The 15,910-nt window shown below is 40.9% G+C and overlaps 1 protein-coding gene across 2 annotated transcripts in view; it reads right to left on the reverse strand.

Moving 5' to 3' along the window:
• Window positions 1-15,910, reverse strand: part of lrrc3b (leucine rich repeat containing 3B) — a 43,154-nt gene that overhangs the window by 26,799 nt on the left and 445 nt on the right. Inside the window, exon 1 of one of the 2 annotated variants that reach the window (XM_054745667.2) lies at window positions 14,695-15,894. The exons of the other annotated variant lie outside the window; for it this stretch is intronic. The gene's annotated coding sequence lies outside the window, so the exon portion shown is untranslated. Of the gene's footprint in view, window positions 1-14,694; window positions 15,895-15,910 lie in introns of those variants that run through there. 2 annotated transcript variants of the gene reach the window in all.

The following is a 15,910-nucleotide window of genomic DNA, read 5'->3' on the forward strand; positions in this document are numbered from 1 at the left end:
GATGCAGAAAGAATACTTGCAAAGTAACAAACAATTTGATGGTAAAATGCACAACTACTGTGATGGGTCACACTTTTCCTCTCACCCATTGTTTAGCAGATGTCCTCAAGCTCTTCAAATACAGTTGTATTTTGATGACTTAGAAACTGTAAACCCCTTGGGCTCCAAAACTAAAATTCATAAAATGGGTGCTGTTTATTTTGCCTTAAAGAATCTGCCACCAAAACATAATTTGTCCCTCTCACATATTCATTTATGTCTTCTTTTTAATTCTATGGACAGAGACAAATATGGGTTTGGTAAGATTTTGGAACCACTGCTTGATGACGTCAAACTTCTTGAAAGATCAGGTGTACAGGTAGAGATCCAAGGAGAAAGTTATCAGCTCTATGGAACTATCTGTGTTTTGACTGCAGACAATTTGGCCGTCCATTCCCTATGTGGGTATGTTGAGAGCTTTTCTGCAAACAAGTTCTGCCACTTCTGCCTTGTTGATAAAAATCTTGCGCAGACTGTTTTTGATGAGGATGAGCTTGAGAAACGCACTAGAGAGAATTATCAGCAGCGTGTCTGGCATAATGATCCTAGCTCAACTGGAGTTAAAGAAGACTCCTGTTTGAATAAACTGCAGTATTTCCATGTGACAGAGAACACATGTGTCGACATTATGCACGATATTCTCGAAGGTGTAGCCCCTTTAGAGGTGAGATTAATGTTACACCACTTCATTTATGAAGAAAAGATATTTTCTCTTGAACTGGTTAATCATAGAATCACCAGTTTTGACTATGGATATGGAAATGAAAAAAATAAGCCAAGTGTTATTCTCAATCTGAGAACTTCTGACAATGCAATTAAACAAACAGCATCACAAATGTGGTGCCTTTTGCAGGTGTTGCCCTTTTTCATCGGCAATCTTGTTGACAGGAAAAGTCAACATTGGCATTTGTTTATCCTGCTGAGGGAAATATGTAGCATTGTCTTTGCACCAACTGTCACACTAGGGCTTGCTGTATTTCTGAAACAGCTCATTATAGAGCACCATGTATTATTTAAAAAAATCTATGACAGAAATTTGATTCCTAAACACCACTTTATGATTCACTATCCAAGGATGATTGTTATGTTTGGACCCATTTCTCAACTATGGTGTATGAGATTTGAGGCAAAACACAATCCATTAAAAAGACATGCCCACGTGGTTGGCAACTTTAAAAATATTTCTAAAACACTGAGCTATAAGCATCAGGTTCAGCAGATGTATAGTTTCAAGTTAAGTGACCCTTTTTCTCAGAAAATAGATGTCACTAACACATGTCTTGTTACGATCACCTCTTTGGAGAAAGCAGAAGTAATACTGGACAATCTCAGAACAATACACCATGACTTGACTTTAAACAGCAGTGTTTATGTTACTCACACTGTTGGTGTGCTTGGGCAAACTTACAAAACAGGCACTGTACTGACACTTAAAGTAAACAATAAAGGAGACCCTTTGTTTGGCGAGATCATCTGTATCATGCCACAGACCGATACAGGATCATTTATGATATTTGTGAAAATCATAACAGTAAAGTACTTTGATGAACATTTTTATGCGTATGCTGTAAAAGAAACAAACGACTATGAAATGATCAGCATGGCTGATTTGGCACATTATAAGCCTTTAGACATAATGTTAGCTTTTAAAACAGATGAAATGTATTTGAGCCCAAGATACAAAATGTTTTAATTTCTTAAAACAGGATGAACAGATATATTATTGAACATGTTTTAAAAAGACAATACATTCTTAAGACCCAACAAAATGTATAACAAACAGAGAAATGATACTTCTGCAAATGAAACATTTAAATTTTCTGACACTTGAAACAAAAAGTTATGATTGGTGGGATTGAAAATGTCTATTGTTCTCAGCATGTAATAAACTTAGAAAAGGTATCATTACTGCAAAAAGTGTTTGTTGTTTGGTTAATTTGTTTTATATTGTTTAGTAATCAGTTTATTGCTGGTATTGCATGGTTAAAGTTTTAAACTTAGTTTAAAGCACTAAATGGTTTAAAAAAAGCACAAAGGTTTGTAATATGTTTTTACACTTCCAAAAGACTTATTCAACACAGTGGGAATGTGTTTATTTGCTATGGTTTTGTAGCAGTAATTTCTTATTTCATTGTGTTTCTATGCATATGCTAAGATAAGTACATTTCAAAAAGTATTTTCATCTTTCATGTTGTGTTTTTATGTGAAAATCAAAAATAAACTTTTTTTAAAGCAGTCCTAATTTTATTTTGTTTGACTAATTTACATTAAAAGCTACACTTGGCTTACACATTTAATGTGTAAAAACAACACATTTTAGCATTAAGCTAACTAACACAATTTGTGCGTTAAAATGGCTCACACATTTAATGTGTTGAAATTAACTCAACATGTGTTGTCCCTGATCACACTCCGCACATGTGTTAAAAAATAACACAACATGTGTCATTTTTGACACGTGTTTTTGCTGTGTACGCTAACCCCCGCTTGCCCTTTTCACTTATCATCCTAAAAAGTCTGCTGTATTTTCTTAAAACACATGGGAAAAAACTAAACCTCCAAATTTTTCAAAAGTCTAAAGGTGTGGGCGTGGCTAAGCTTCAAATATTGACCTGACACCATGAAACTTCTTGGTTTTATAACTTCCACACATACATGATCAGAGCTATCGGCGACATAAAAGAAGACCCAGGACACGCTGAAGGGACTATGTCTCTTAGCTGGCCAGGAAACACCTTGGGATTCACCCGGAAGAGCTGACCCAAGTGGCTGGGGAGAGGTAAGTCTTGAGCCTCCCTGCTTAGGCTGCTGCCCCCGCAACCCGACTCCAGAAAAACAGACGGAAATGGAAGGATGGATGGATGGTTTTCATGGTCTGCTCACATTCTCGTGCAGATCAACTTGCCTTTCTCACATAGATCTGATAAAAGCTGGAGCTCTGTCAATGTGTGTGCACATGCACAATTCCACACTTCACCCCGAGCAGGGTGGACATGAGAAATTATGTTGATAATGTTGTGGATAAAAATGAATGATTGCCTCAATTATAAAAGCTGCTCCTGTAGCTGATAAGAAATGGTTTGTGTGAGTTGTTCCTTCACTTAACCTCTCTGTTAATAAATCAATAAGAGAAGAACACTGGCTAAAACAAGTACTGATTATCACTGCCACCAAAAGGTGAAAGGTGTGTGACGATGTTGTGGTCTGCTCGCAAACTACTTCATAAACCAGAAGGTAATTACTGGGTGAACACTTATGTCTCTAACTCACTGCAGTTTTACACAAATTACAGCTGCAATGCTAGACCTGCCACATATCTTTCTAACCAGTGTTGGGAACGTTACTTTAAAAAAGTAATTAGCTATAGTTACTGATTACTTTGTCAAAAAAGTAACTCAATTACTGAGTTACAAGATTATAAAAGTAACTAATTACCAAGAAAAATAACTACTTAGTTACTTTTTCATTAAAGCATGCAAGAATTACTACAATAGTGAAATATAAATGACTAATGACTGGAACATAATAAAATGTCCAAATGTTTTTTATAAACCTGAATAATTTAAATAAATAAGCACTTAACAGGACAAACTACTAACAGGAGCATTACACTTATCTAGACTATTAAAAGGTCACTGTGCGATATTTAACAAGACCCCAATCAGCTAAAATTTAAAATTGCAAATAGAAACACCTGTAAAGGTTCCCGAGCCTTTAAATGGTCTCTCAGTCTAGTTAAATTACAGAAATGAATGTAATTTTGTACAGCAGTTTAATTTTTCCAGCTTCACATAATTATGTGTTTTAGTAGCATTTCTGTTGCTGGTAATCTAGTAACGGTTAAATAAATAAATAAAATCCTTTAAAATGACACTAGAAGAGGCACAAGCCTGATGGAGGACTTACATTTACCAACGTGGGTCAGATCCAACCACAGAAGAGCTGAAGCTGGGTGGTAAACACACACAGGTAGTTCTAATAACACCTGAGCTCCATGACGTCTGAGACTGATGCATCAGTGTTACAGCGGGACTAAAGACATGATCAGAAACAGGTTACAGCTGGATGAGCTAGGAAGGTAGAAGATCAGGACGTCTGAACGGTGAACAGGTGAGTGGACCTTCAGGACGTCCCGCTGTCACGCTAAGAAGGGCACGGCTGCAGACCCGCAGATTCGCTGCTGCAGATTCCCACCTGCAGCAGCGAATCTGCGGGGGGTCTGCAGCCGTAGATATTCATCACGTCTTCCTCGTTCTTCACGGGCCGTGATGCTCTTGGATGAAAACATCTGCCTCTTTAGCTCCTGATCAGCTGATGACAGCTTCAACACACCGCACTGCTTAACGCACGCATTTCCTTATCAGTAACAGAAACGACGTTTTGATAAAAGAAGACGGTAATTAATTAGTTCGCTTGTTACTGAGAAAATTATTTTTCTAGTAACGCGGTTATTTTAAACGGCGTTATTCCCATCACTGCTCTGTTGGGTCTGCAGCAGGCAGTGACAGTGAGAACACTGAGGGTCTCCGCCCACCCGGCCAATCATCATCGTGTTTGTAAGTTCGTTACCGACACCTCTCTCTCCCTGGCTGCAGCTGAAGTGTGGCGGTCAGAAAGCCTCACACTGTTGCTCAACGTTCGACAAGCACATAGTAACGCACAACCTTCCGTCCCCAGTAACGGTAACGGCGTTGCAGCAGTGGGAAAAGTAATTAATTAGATTAATCCGTTACAGAAAAAAGAACGCCGTTAGTAACGCCGTTATATTTAAAAGGCGTTACTCCCAACACTGTTGCTAACATATTAAAGCTAGAGATAATTTGTGAAGAAAAAACAACAAAAAAAAAATAAAGTGGTTCTCTCGCCTTTGTCTAAAAACTTCAGCCAATAACACGGTTTGGTCCAAAACCAATGATTGGACCATCTGGTTGTTGGTCTCACTGAACCACCGTACTTCCACACTTCCTTGGGTCCTCCACTTATTACACGCTATGTATTTATCAACTGAACACCACTGGTGTGAGAGGTTCTCTACTCACTAATACCAGAGGAGAAACAGCCAGCTGCTACCACTTCAACTTCAGGACAAACTAGCAGAGTCCCAAAAAGAAAAATTCCATTTGAAGTCACGGACAACAAAAGATGTTTGGACCTAGAAAACAGCGACTGGTGCTTAGTGCTATCTCGTTTCCTGCAGCAATGTAGATTATGGTACCCAGAGGACGTGGTCTAGGGATGATAGCCCATGGACAAAAACAAGAATAAATCCATCATTTGTCAACATCGGATGATCTTAGTTTAAAACTAACATTAAAGACAGGGCAGGATGTGAAAATCTAGACCTCCATCTACTCAGCAATTTTCTCCATATCATCCTGGAGAATCCCAAAGAAAGCCAAGACTCTAGGGTAACATGATCCCTACAGCCAGCTCTGGGTCTCCTAGTAATAGAAACATGGGCAACCTCCAGAGAGCACCATTCAGAAGGCATCCTATCACATGTCCAAACCAGCTGACTCATTCCATCAGATTGTCAAACCCCTCTTCCTGTTCCTGAGCCTTTTGAATTTCTGTTATTCTTTCTTTGTTCCAGTCTTATAAGCAGGGATGTCCAGATCCAATCACGTGATCGGAAATCGGTCTCGATCATGTGGTTTCAGACTCTATCGGATCGATCATTACTTCCTAATCAGGACTTGGATACAGAGTTCAAATTACAGGAGAGCTAGGGGAACTTGGTTCTCCTGAAATGTTGTCAGGCTCCCATGAAGCCCTCAACGTACACACCCAGAGGGAGCCCAAAAAAAAAACACGTTTCTACCTATATTGCATCATTTATATGGACTCTCAGCGTAGCGGGGATTATTTTGAGCGGAAACTCAGAGGGGCAGAGCGCTGATTGTGCGTTCCAGGCAGCTGCGTCCTGCACACAGCCACAGTAACATTCTCAAAGTGAATCCACGTGGCCGGGCAGCGCAGCGCACACTCCGTTGTTCTTGCGGTCAGCAGATCCATTTGATCTCCTTAGTTAAAATAACTTGTGAGGTGAAAAAGAAGGAAGTCAGGCAGCAGCAGTTTTCCTGGAGGACTGAGAGGAGATGCAGGAAGATCAGAGACAGACACGACTGGAAAATAAAAACCCAGAAAACAAAACAAAGTTCTCGAAAAATAAAATGTAGGGAGGTTTATCCCACTACACATTTTTACCTTTATAAAGCAATAACTTATCAGCATGTAATATTTATATATTTGATTCAGTTCAGATCACCTTCAAAACTCAGTCCCATGCCCAGGACCGTATCAAGGCAAGGCAAGGCAACAGTGGCGGTTTAAAGGTTGGTTTATGCTTGACGCGTCCGCGAGGTCCGCACGGCTCCGCGCGGAAAAATGACGTCATTTTAACAACCACGCCCCTCCGCATGGCCCAAACTTTCCACACTGCGCACCTAGGAAATTTTCTAACCTCGCGGACGGTCGGACGCGGAAAAACATGACGGACTGGCAAGAACTAGTATGGCAGAGGTTCGTAAATACAGACATTTGTATGATTCAGCTCTCAGAGATCACTGTGATCAACATGTTGTTAATAATTCTTGGAGAGAAATAGCTCGCGCTGTCGGAAAAGACGAGGACGCTGTTAAAAAATGCTGGAATGCCATGTTGTAAACAACAGTAATTTTTACTTCTACTATGGTGTAGTGTTGGATGCATGCCGTAGAGCTCCATGCTGCCCAGTTCAGTTTGGGAGAATATTGGCTCACCGCAGAGACGAGCCGCACAAACCATAAACGCTGGAAGTTGTGAAGCGCGTTCCATCCACGAGCCGCATCACCAAGCGGAAAGTGAATGCGTCAAGCATAAACCAAGCTTTACTGTTAGGCATAGGTCGGTGGCCACCTGGGGCCCCTTTATGTTTGGGGGTCCACTAACCCTGAATGCTGGCACCCCTCTGTTAATGCCACAATAGACTATTCCTTTAAGGAATGCGCAAACAGGAAGTGATTGGTAGTCATTCCACTCCAATCCAGTTGGTGGCAGTAATGCCACCAACAGTAATTGTTGTTTGCCAAGTGCCATAAGACCACAAACAAGAAGAAGAGAGGCAGGAACGTTCGTAACAAACTCGAAGCGATAGTCAAAACATTAAGCATGAAATGGAGTTATCCTAGTGGCTCCAATAAGAGAAAGAAGCAGCTTGCTTTAAAAAAGCTTTTATCTACACTTCCAAAAGTGATGTTGTTTTTCAATGTAAACATCAAAAGGAAGCAGAAAAGGAAAGACAATGGAAAATGTTTAAAGGGAGGAAAACAGACCAAAATGGAAAATAGAAGAAAAAAAAAAAAGGCAAAAGCACAGAAGCACTGACAGGACAAAGAAAGCAGAGTAAATATTAAAGGCACTCAAAGGGAGAGAAAGACAGGAAAAAATAGGAGGACTAATAAAAAGTGAAAATAACTCATGTCAGAAGAGGGTAGAGTGTCGCAAATCCAGTTAAAGATAAGACTGCTGAAAATTTTGTGTAAGGGGGCCCCATGTCTGTGTTCGGCTTGGGCCCCCAAATTGCTAAATCTGTCACTGCAAGGCAAGGCAGCTTCATTTATAGAGCCGATTTAAAGCACAGAGGCAATTCAATGTGCTTCACAATTATCAGGACATGATCAAGGCATTTTGGGGTCAAGGCAAAATAGACCCCTGCCAGTTATTTAAAGCTGAGGTGCTATTTTTTTTATATTTTAGGCTGTTTTATATTTCCACTAAAGTCCAAAAGAGAAGAATTTATGTCATTTATTACTTGATTGTTCAAGTTATCTCAAAGAAGTGATCTGTTTTAGTGATGCACCGATATAAAATTTTTGGGCCGATACCGATATTAAGATCACTGTTATGGCCGATAACCGAAATTTGGCAATACCAATATACTGACATTAATGCTTCTAAAATTAGCAGATTTTGTATAGAATGAAAATGATTAAAGCTGAATTTACTTTATTAAGTACACACAACACACACATTTATAGTTCTGAGATTATTTAATTCACTGTTCACCAGGGGTTGTATGAACTAGTCGACCTCACTGCTCTGTAGTGACTTTTTATGCCTGTCATCGACTAGTCGCTGTCACGTGATAATGAGCGGCAAGATGCAGACCTTGGAAAAGACAGCAGGTGATGAGGCGGAGGCGACGCGCTGTGCCAGAGCGTCGGTACTGACACCCGCGGTAAAACGGACATTTAACCAAATTGTGCCCTTTACCCTCTTGCAATTTAACCTTCCCCTCACCCCCATCCTAACCGTAACCAGCTTGCACATGCAAAGCTCTGACCGTTGACGCGCTCCAGACATCTGTGTCCTGAGCACGGCCACAGTAACATTATCAAATTAGGTGTCGCCACCTCAAAAACAAATTTAACACGCCATCGTTCATGTCGCCACATTTCCTTTTATGTTTTCTGTCTTTTATTTGTGCCTGATGTGTTTCGCTGCTGTGGAGTGGAGCACATCACCTGTTTTGCCCTCCGGTGACGCACCTCACTGATGCGGCCGGCGAGCAGCGCGCACTCCGCTGTTTTTGCGGTCGGTAGATCTTTTAGAACTGCAGTTCAAAGGTAACTCATAAGGTGAATATATATGAACCCAGGTAGCAGTTTTTCTTTAGGATTGAGATGCAGGAAGATAATAAACAGGCAGGACAGAAAAATAGTCAAATAAAAACAAGTTAGTTTTTGTACCTGCTGGTTGCAACAAACAGACACCATTGAAGGTAATCAGAAGTGAGGAACAGAAAATGAAATAATTATTTTAATGTTTAGAGCAGCAGGAACTCTGAGAGGCTGCAGGCGCACTGCGCAGGGGGAGGGGGAAGAGAGCTGAAGCGGAGCAGTATAGATGCAGAAACTACCATTGTTAAAAGAAATGTGTTTAACTGTGAAAATGTAGGCGCAATTTTAATTGTCAAAAACTCCAGCGAACCAACTGACCGACCTCCCCCACCCCCACCCCCCGCCGCTTCCGGTGTATGACATCATCAACGACTAGTCAAAGTCGACTCGATTTTCATTACTTGACTGTCGACTTTTAAAAAAATTAAGTCATGCAGCCCCTACTGTTCACATGACTAAACAATTACACATCACCCCCCTCACCCTCTGAAACAGGCAAACATATGGAGAGAAGATGAAAAAAATATCGGTTGTTAATATCGGCCCGGTTTTATTTATCGAACCGATATCGATGTGTTAAAAAATTACTAACATTGGCCTATACCAATATTGATGTCAATATACAGTCCATCCCTAATCTGTTTGTTAACAGAGATGTTAAATGTTAGAATAAAGGTAGTTAAATAAAAAATAAGGAATGTTCTGGATCTGTTTCTTCACTTTATTTTTTTATGTATCCAAAGTATTGAATCGGGACTCGGTATCAGCAGATTCTCAAAATCAAATGACTCGGTCTCATTGGCAAAAAACCGTCACCAGCACAGCTCTGAGGATGGCTATAGTAATTAGCTGAAATGTTAGCAAAACAAGGTAAAGAACAATTCTTTTTTTTTCTGTGTTTTAAAAGAACCAAGCAGTGCAACCTGAACTAGACATCCCTACCCTGAACCATCAGTCCATCCCTGATTCAGAGTCTGAAGTCTTCAGCATGAAACTCAGAGGAAAACTAGTAAAATCGGCAAAAAACAGTTTGTTAAAATAGCTCTCCATCTTGGCATGAAGCACCATTGGAAAACTATACAAGGTGAACAATTTGGAACCAGAACAGTAAAATTATCTGGTGCCGGCTGTTATCAGTGTCTGATGTTTTCAGTAATCACTTCTAAATAAATATGAATCATAATTTACACAACAAATACAAGGAACATATGGCCACGCTGAAAATAAACCTGAACACCAGATGGACTCACACATACCCATTTTCTGCCATCAACCTCTATGTTTATGAGACAAAAATACAGCTGACCAAAATAAATGACATCTCAAAAGTCAATCCATTCATTTTCGTCTGCTTATCCAGCGTCAGGACGCCTCCTGCAACCTACACAAGGCCAGAAGTTACACAATAAATGCCTAAATAAAACCAGATCATTTCTAAATGTGCCATTAAATAAAATACGAATGCCTTTTGCATGATTGTCTGTAATCATGGCACTCCTTTTTAGCAAGTAGAAGTTAGTGGGACGAGTGGGGATTGAAAACGACAGGGTTTGAGGTCTTATTCGTTAATATTCAGGATATTCGATTGGTTAACGGCAACATGAAGCTTCCATTGCTCTTCTTTTCACTCTGCAACATGGATGTTTTATCTCTACAAATACCACAACCCTGAAGGAGTTCTGCCAGGTTTTGGAGTTGCTAATGCTAATGGTTAGCTTCTGTTAGCCGAGACATGCTATGCTCTCTCCTGGACGCTAAATCAACAACAGCATTTCCTGGTCGCAAGCCAAGATGGGTGAGTCCACCAATTCAAATTTACAGTGTGTCGTAGAGCTGAGCGGCTTTTTCTAACTCAAGTGCTTCCTCGTTTATTTTCTATTGGCAGCTGACAATATAAACCCTTAAACCCCATGCCGCCACACTTGGTACTAATATTACCGCAACGTCAGACTTGGCGTCACACAGGTTGGTGCCATGATCACGTGGTAAGTTACTGGCGAGCTTCGGTCAGCAATAATATTAAAAATGAAAGTAAACATGGCCGTAAGTATTACTTTTTTAAACAGAATAATCCGAGATGATAAACTGGAGCGATGCTGAGCTCCAAGAGCTTCTTTCCATTAGAGCTGGAGGTCAGATCACCTGGGACTGCACAGTTACTGTGCAGAACAGACACCTTCATGAAAAGCTTGTCAAAAAAACTTAATGAGTGCGGCTTCGATTGCAATAAAAAGCAAGCGATGCCCAAGTTAAACAGAAGTCCTTGGTAGCGCAGACACTACACCCATACCGCTTTATACCGTCATTGCATAATCATTTTGTGAAATGGACACGGTTGCGCAGCATTACCGCCACGGTCTGACCACTTATAAACAACTTAGGCTCCCAGATGCTGCCATGGCATTGCGGCAAATTGGCTGCATTGTTTTCTAAAAGAGGCTATAGAAGACTATTCTAATCTTATTTCAAAACAAACATCTACCATACTGTCAGTGGATCTCACCTTTAACAATTTCTCAAAGGTAAATTAAATCTGTTACAAATAAAAACATTTTCATTTATAAAAAAGTCTGTATAATATTTTATATAATAATAATTTTATGATTTAAAGATATGAATAATCAATATCATTCATGGCTGTGATCATCTGTTGCCGCGGCTCCTTTATCTGTCCCGCACTCAGCACAGCTCATGAGTGAGACAGAGAGGTTGATTTATGTAGCGGTAGAAAAGAACACAACGTAATATCACTATGTGGACTTGGAAGATTAACTTATCTTCTTTTTAAAAAGTCTGCATTTTTCTGATGGCACAAATCTTTGCAGATTTATGGTCAATTAAAGAGACAATGTGTAATTTTTACCTTTAATTTCTGGAAATATCCATCAAAACGTTGCTGAAAATGAATTAAATGGTGCCCAATTCTTGAAAAATCTTGGCGGCTTTGTAACGTATAACCATAAAAGTCATGCCATACCATACCATACCATATTTATTTATAAAGCACCATTTCAAAATAGCATGGCAGCTAACCAAAGTGCTGTACATAAAAAAGCTAAATGCTTGAACAAGAAACACAATAAGAACAGGCAAAATACATAAGGACAAAGCATAAATAGTCTGAGAGAAAAATTCCTACTAAAAACAATAAAATAGGAGAATAGTTAACAGCACTATAAAAAATAAAATAATACGACGAATGAATAAAAACATTTGAAATGGCACAAATAAAACGAAATAAGCTACCAGATGGTGCGAGGTGCCAAAAGTGTGCAACTGAATCATAAAAACGGAATTAAAAAAATCAAATCCGGTGCTAGAATTTCATGAAAAGTGTCACAGAGGGAAGGCATTACTAAATAAGTGCGTTTTCAGGGCCGACTTGAAACTGCTAACAGAGGGAGCCAGACGCACACGGAGGGGCAGAGAGTTCCAGAGTTTTGGGGCTGCATAAGAGAAGGCACACTCCCCCCGTGATTTGTACCGAACCTTCGGAACAACAAGCAGCAGATGATCTGCTGACCGAAGGGCACGGGTGGGAACATACAGGGTCAGCAGGTCCGTCAGATAGGATGGGAATGTGCAGTACAAAGCCTTGTAAACATGTAACAAGACCTTGAAGTTAATCCTAAATTTGAGTGGGAGCCAGTGTAAATCTGCGAGGATGGGTGTGATGTGCATGCGTCTGTCGGTGTTGGTTAAAAATCTGGCCGTGGCATTTTTGAACCTGTCCTTGAATCAGGACAGAATTTGCATAATCCAGATGTGAAGTAATGAAAGCATGAATGACTGACTCAAGATCCGGACGTTTGAGGACTGACTTAAGATGAGTGATGCGGCGGAGTTGGAGAAAGCAGGACTTGACAGTAGCATTGAGCATTGACTTGTGAAGACATTGAAAGGTCAGAGTCCAGTTTCACACCTAGGCTAGTGGCACATGATTTGAGATTGAGTGGGAGAGTTGAGACCTGTTGCTGGAGACCAGAACAATCTGAAATGTCTAAAATGCCACCAACAAGAGGTTTGTCAGGGCAGCAAACATGTATATTAAAATCACCAAGAATAATCCCACGGTCATATTTTGGAAGAAAGTCTTTTAAAAGATCAGAAAATTCCGAAAAAAGTTTGAATTGTACTTAGGTGGGCGATAGCAGAGAATTAACAGCAGTGGAGGACTAAAATCCACCTCAAAAGCCATAAACTCACAGATCTAAATCAGATCTAAAATACATGCGAGCGGGTCTAAGGGGCCAGGCGCCTTGCTTACGAGGACACTGTCCTTCCTTGGTCAAAGAAAACGATTAAATAGAACAGACTTTAATCATGTGACCGCGGCTTCTGCGTCACGTGATACAGGAGACAACGTTATATTTTATACGTGTACGTTGCAATATAAGTATATAACAGGCCTTTTACTTTTTAAATTGCGTATATATTTGTTAAATTAAATATAGAAGCGACTTAGTACCCGCTAGTCACCGAAGCTGCAACTACTAGCATCTAACCAACCATAGATAACTGCTTTGGATCTAAAAAAAACCATTTCAAATTAGTTGACTTACTTTTAAACTTGATGCCATGCTTCCTTCTATGGGAGCCCATGAGGACAAAATGCATTTACTGACTTGTAACAAACGGTTACAAAACTTTGGTTGTTCTTAAATGTTGTTTTACACATTTACCTCTACTTGTTGCCAGTGATGAAAAGGAGTCTGATGTATTTGTTACTTTGCTAAAGTCAGCACTCTCCAGGGCTCTTTGACCCTAATGGGCATCCCTTGAGTCAGTGCATCATTGTTCAGTGTCAAGGCGGTGTTTCTGTGAGACAAACCTACAGGCGGCCCACGCTTGTAAAACAGTTTGTTGTTAATAAATACATCCGAGAACAAATTTTAGCTTTAGTTTTCATCCTTGCATTATGAGCGGTGTTTGGACCCCCCACTCCTGAGACCCCCTGGTAAGGTCTGTTCAGGGATTCTGGAGAGGAGGGTCCATCGGATTGTTGAACCTCAAATTCAGGAGGAGCAATGAAGTTTTGATCCTGGCCGTGGAATGCTGGACCAGCTCTATACCCTTAGGGTGGTCCTGGAGGGTGCATGGGAGTTTGCCTAACTAATCTGCATGTGTTTTGTGGATTTGGAGAAGGCATTCTACCGTGTCCCTTGGGGGGCCCTATGCTGGGATGGGGTACCAGGCCCTTTGACCAGGCTGTTAGGACCCTGTATGACTGGTGTCAGAGCTTGGTCCGCATTGCAGGCAGTAAGTCGAGCTTGTTAGTTGTCCAGTTTGTAGCTGGGATGAGAATCAGCTCCTCTAAATCAGAGACCATGGTCTTGAGTTGGAAAAGGGTAGAGTTCCTTCTCTGGGTCAGGGATGAGGTCCTGCCCTGAGTGGAGGAGTTTAAGGAACTTGGGGTGTTGTTCACGAGTGAGGGACAGATGGAGTGGGAGGTTGAGACCCAACTCCAGATAAGTGGATGAAAATGGATGGATGGAGTAGAAGAAACTGGATTTTTCAGATCTGATTGTTTTCCTGTCTAATTCCTTTCTGTAGCTAACGCGGGCGATGGAAGTTGAAGACAATTTTCACATTCGGTGTGCAGATGCAACTCAGAGTGAACGATGGTATGTCATAACCAACTATTGCAGCTTCTCAGTTGTCCGCAAGCGTATTTTAAAATCTATAATCTCAAAATTAACAATGCAGCAAAGAAACAAGCATAACCAATAAAAGAACAATAAAATGCACCTGTATACAAGCAGCTTCACACCCAGCAATCTGAGAAGCTGCCATGACACGCGGTGACGATGATGAGGTAACGGTCTTTCTTTTGGACCAAACTAAACTCAGGACCAAAAATCAGCAGACATTGTCATCAAAGGGAGGAATGTCGAAGACAGACATGCGTGAAAAGGCCAGGGTGTTAAAACATGAAGGTTGGAGAAACAGATCATGGCAGAAGGTAAAGATGTTAGAATCTCCCAGACAGAATTACCTTAAAAATGTGCAGCAGGTGGGGTCGCAGGACAGATTAAAACACCAGAGGAATTGTTTTCCTGGTTTTCTCCTCATCCATCAATTCATTCATTCATTCATAGGTTGTACACAGACATGTTAATGTTGAACCATAATGAATGTCTTGCAATTAGACGCAACCCTGGGGATTGATCTGATATTCTGACATCACGATGATTTGTGATTTATTGACGAACACACTGATTGCTGAAAGGAGTGTAAACTGAATAATTAATCATTCCAGCTGCTCTGAATGAGACCAGCGGGTTCAGCTGCGGTCGCCGCCTTAACGCTGAAGAAAACAAGCAAGTGAATGAAAACCCTCCAAGCGTGAAGCACCTGCAGCCTCCAGCTGTGGGAAACACCGGTTGTTCGGCCCTTCCACTGCCGCATGGAGCTGCTGTCTGCACGCAGAGACACTTCGGAGCCGTTCGGCTGCAGATCTGAAACCGGTACCGACAACAATCACCTGTCTGGCCCAACCAAAACCACTCATTTTCTGACAGGCTGAGACGCAACGGACGCCACGCAGCCCCGTGTTTAAAAATTCACCCGTTTATCACGTTTGCATGTAAAGACAAAACATCCTAAAATATGTCCGATTTAACCGCATTGCTATGAATCAAGAGGAGATGTAGGATAATTCGTCTCATGAAAACCCCGCCCATATTAACTTAATAAACAATATCAGTAAATTTATGAATGGTTTCTATTGGAAGCTACCGCCCTCCGTGGTGTGTTTTCATGAGAATAATCGCAAAAAATGCGGCTAAAGCGTGGATTAAACTGGAATTACGCAGAAATCTGAAAGGTTTATTTCCACTTTAATACACGCCGAATAATTATTTTTTGTCTGTTGTTCTTGAAATGTTCAGTGGCAACGTTGTACTTATTATAATATGCATATAAAAGCCGATTAATAATAAAACTGTATTTTTAAATGGCGTCTGGTCCGCGGCTGTCTGAAAACATCACGCATCTGCTGAGCCGAGCTGCCGAGTCAAAGCTGTGCGGTTCGGAGGTAAAAAGAGCTCACACGGAGGATGCCTGGGAGAAGCAGCAGATTATTAATCCGGTGGAGAATCCTGAAACAATATTAGTGGTTTTAAAAAACAGTTCCTGCATCCAGACGAGTTAAGAGACGACAGACGGGCATCAGCAGAGAGACAGGAGCAACAGGCGACACAGACAGCTCA

Source organism: Nothobranchius furzeri, chromosome 11 (assembly GCF_043380555.1).
Source record: "Nothobranchius furzeri strain GRZ-AD chromosome 11, NfurGRZ-RIMD1, whole genome shotgun sequence".
Taxonomy (NCBI): domain Eukaryota; kingdom Metazoa; phylum Chordata; class Actinopteri; order Cyprinodontiformes; family Nothobranchiidae; genus Nothobranchius; species Nothobranchius furzeri.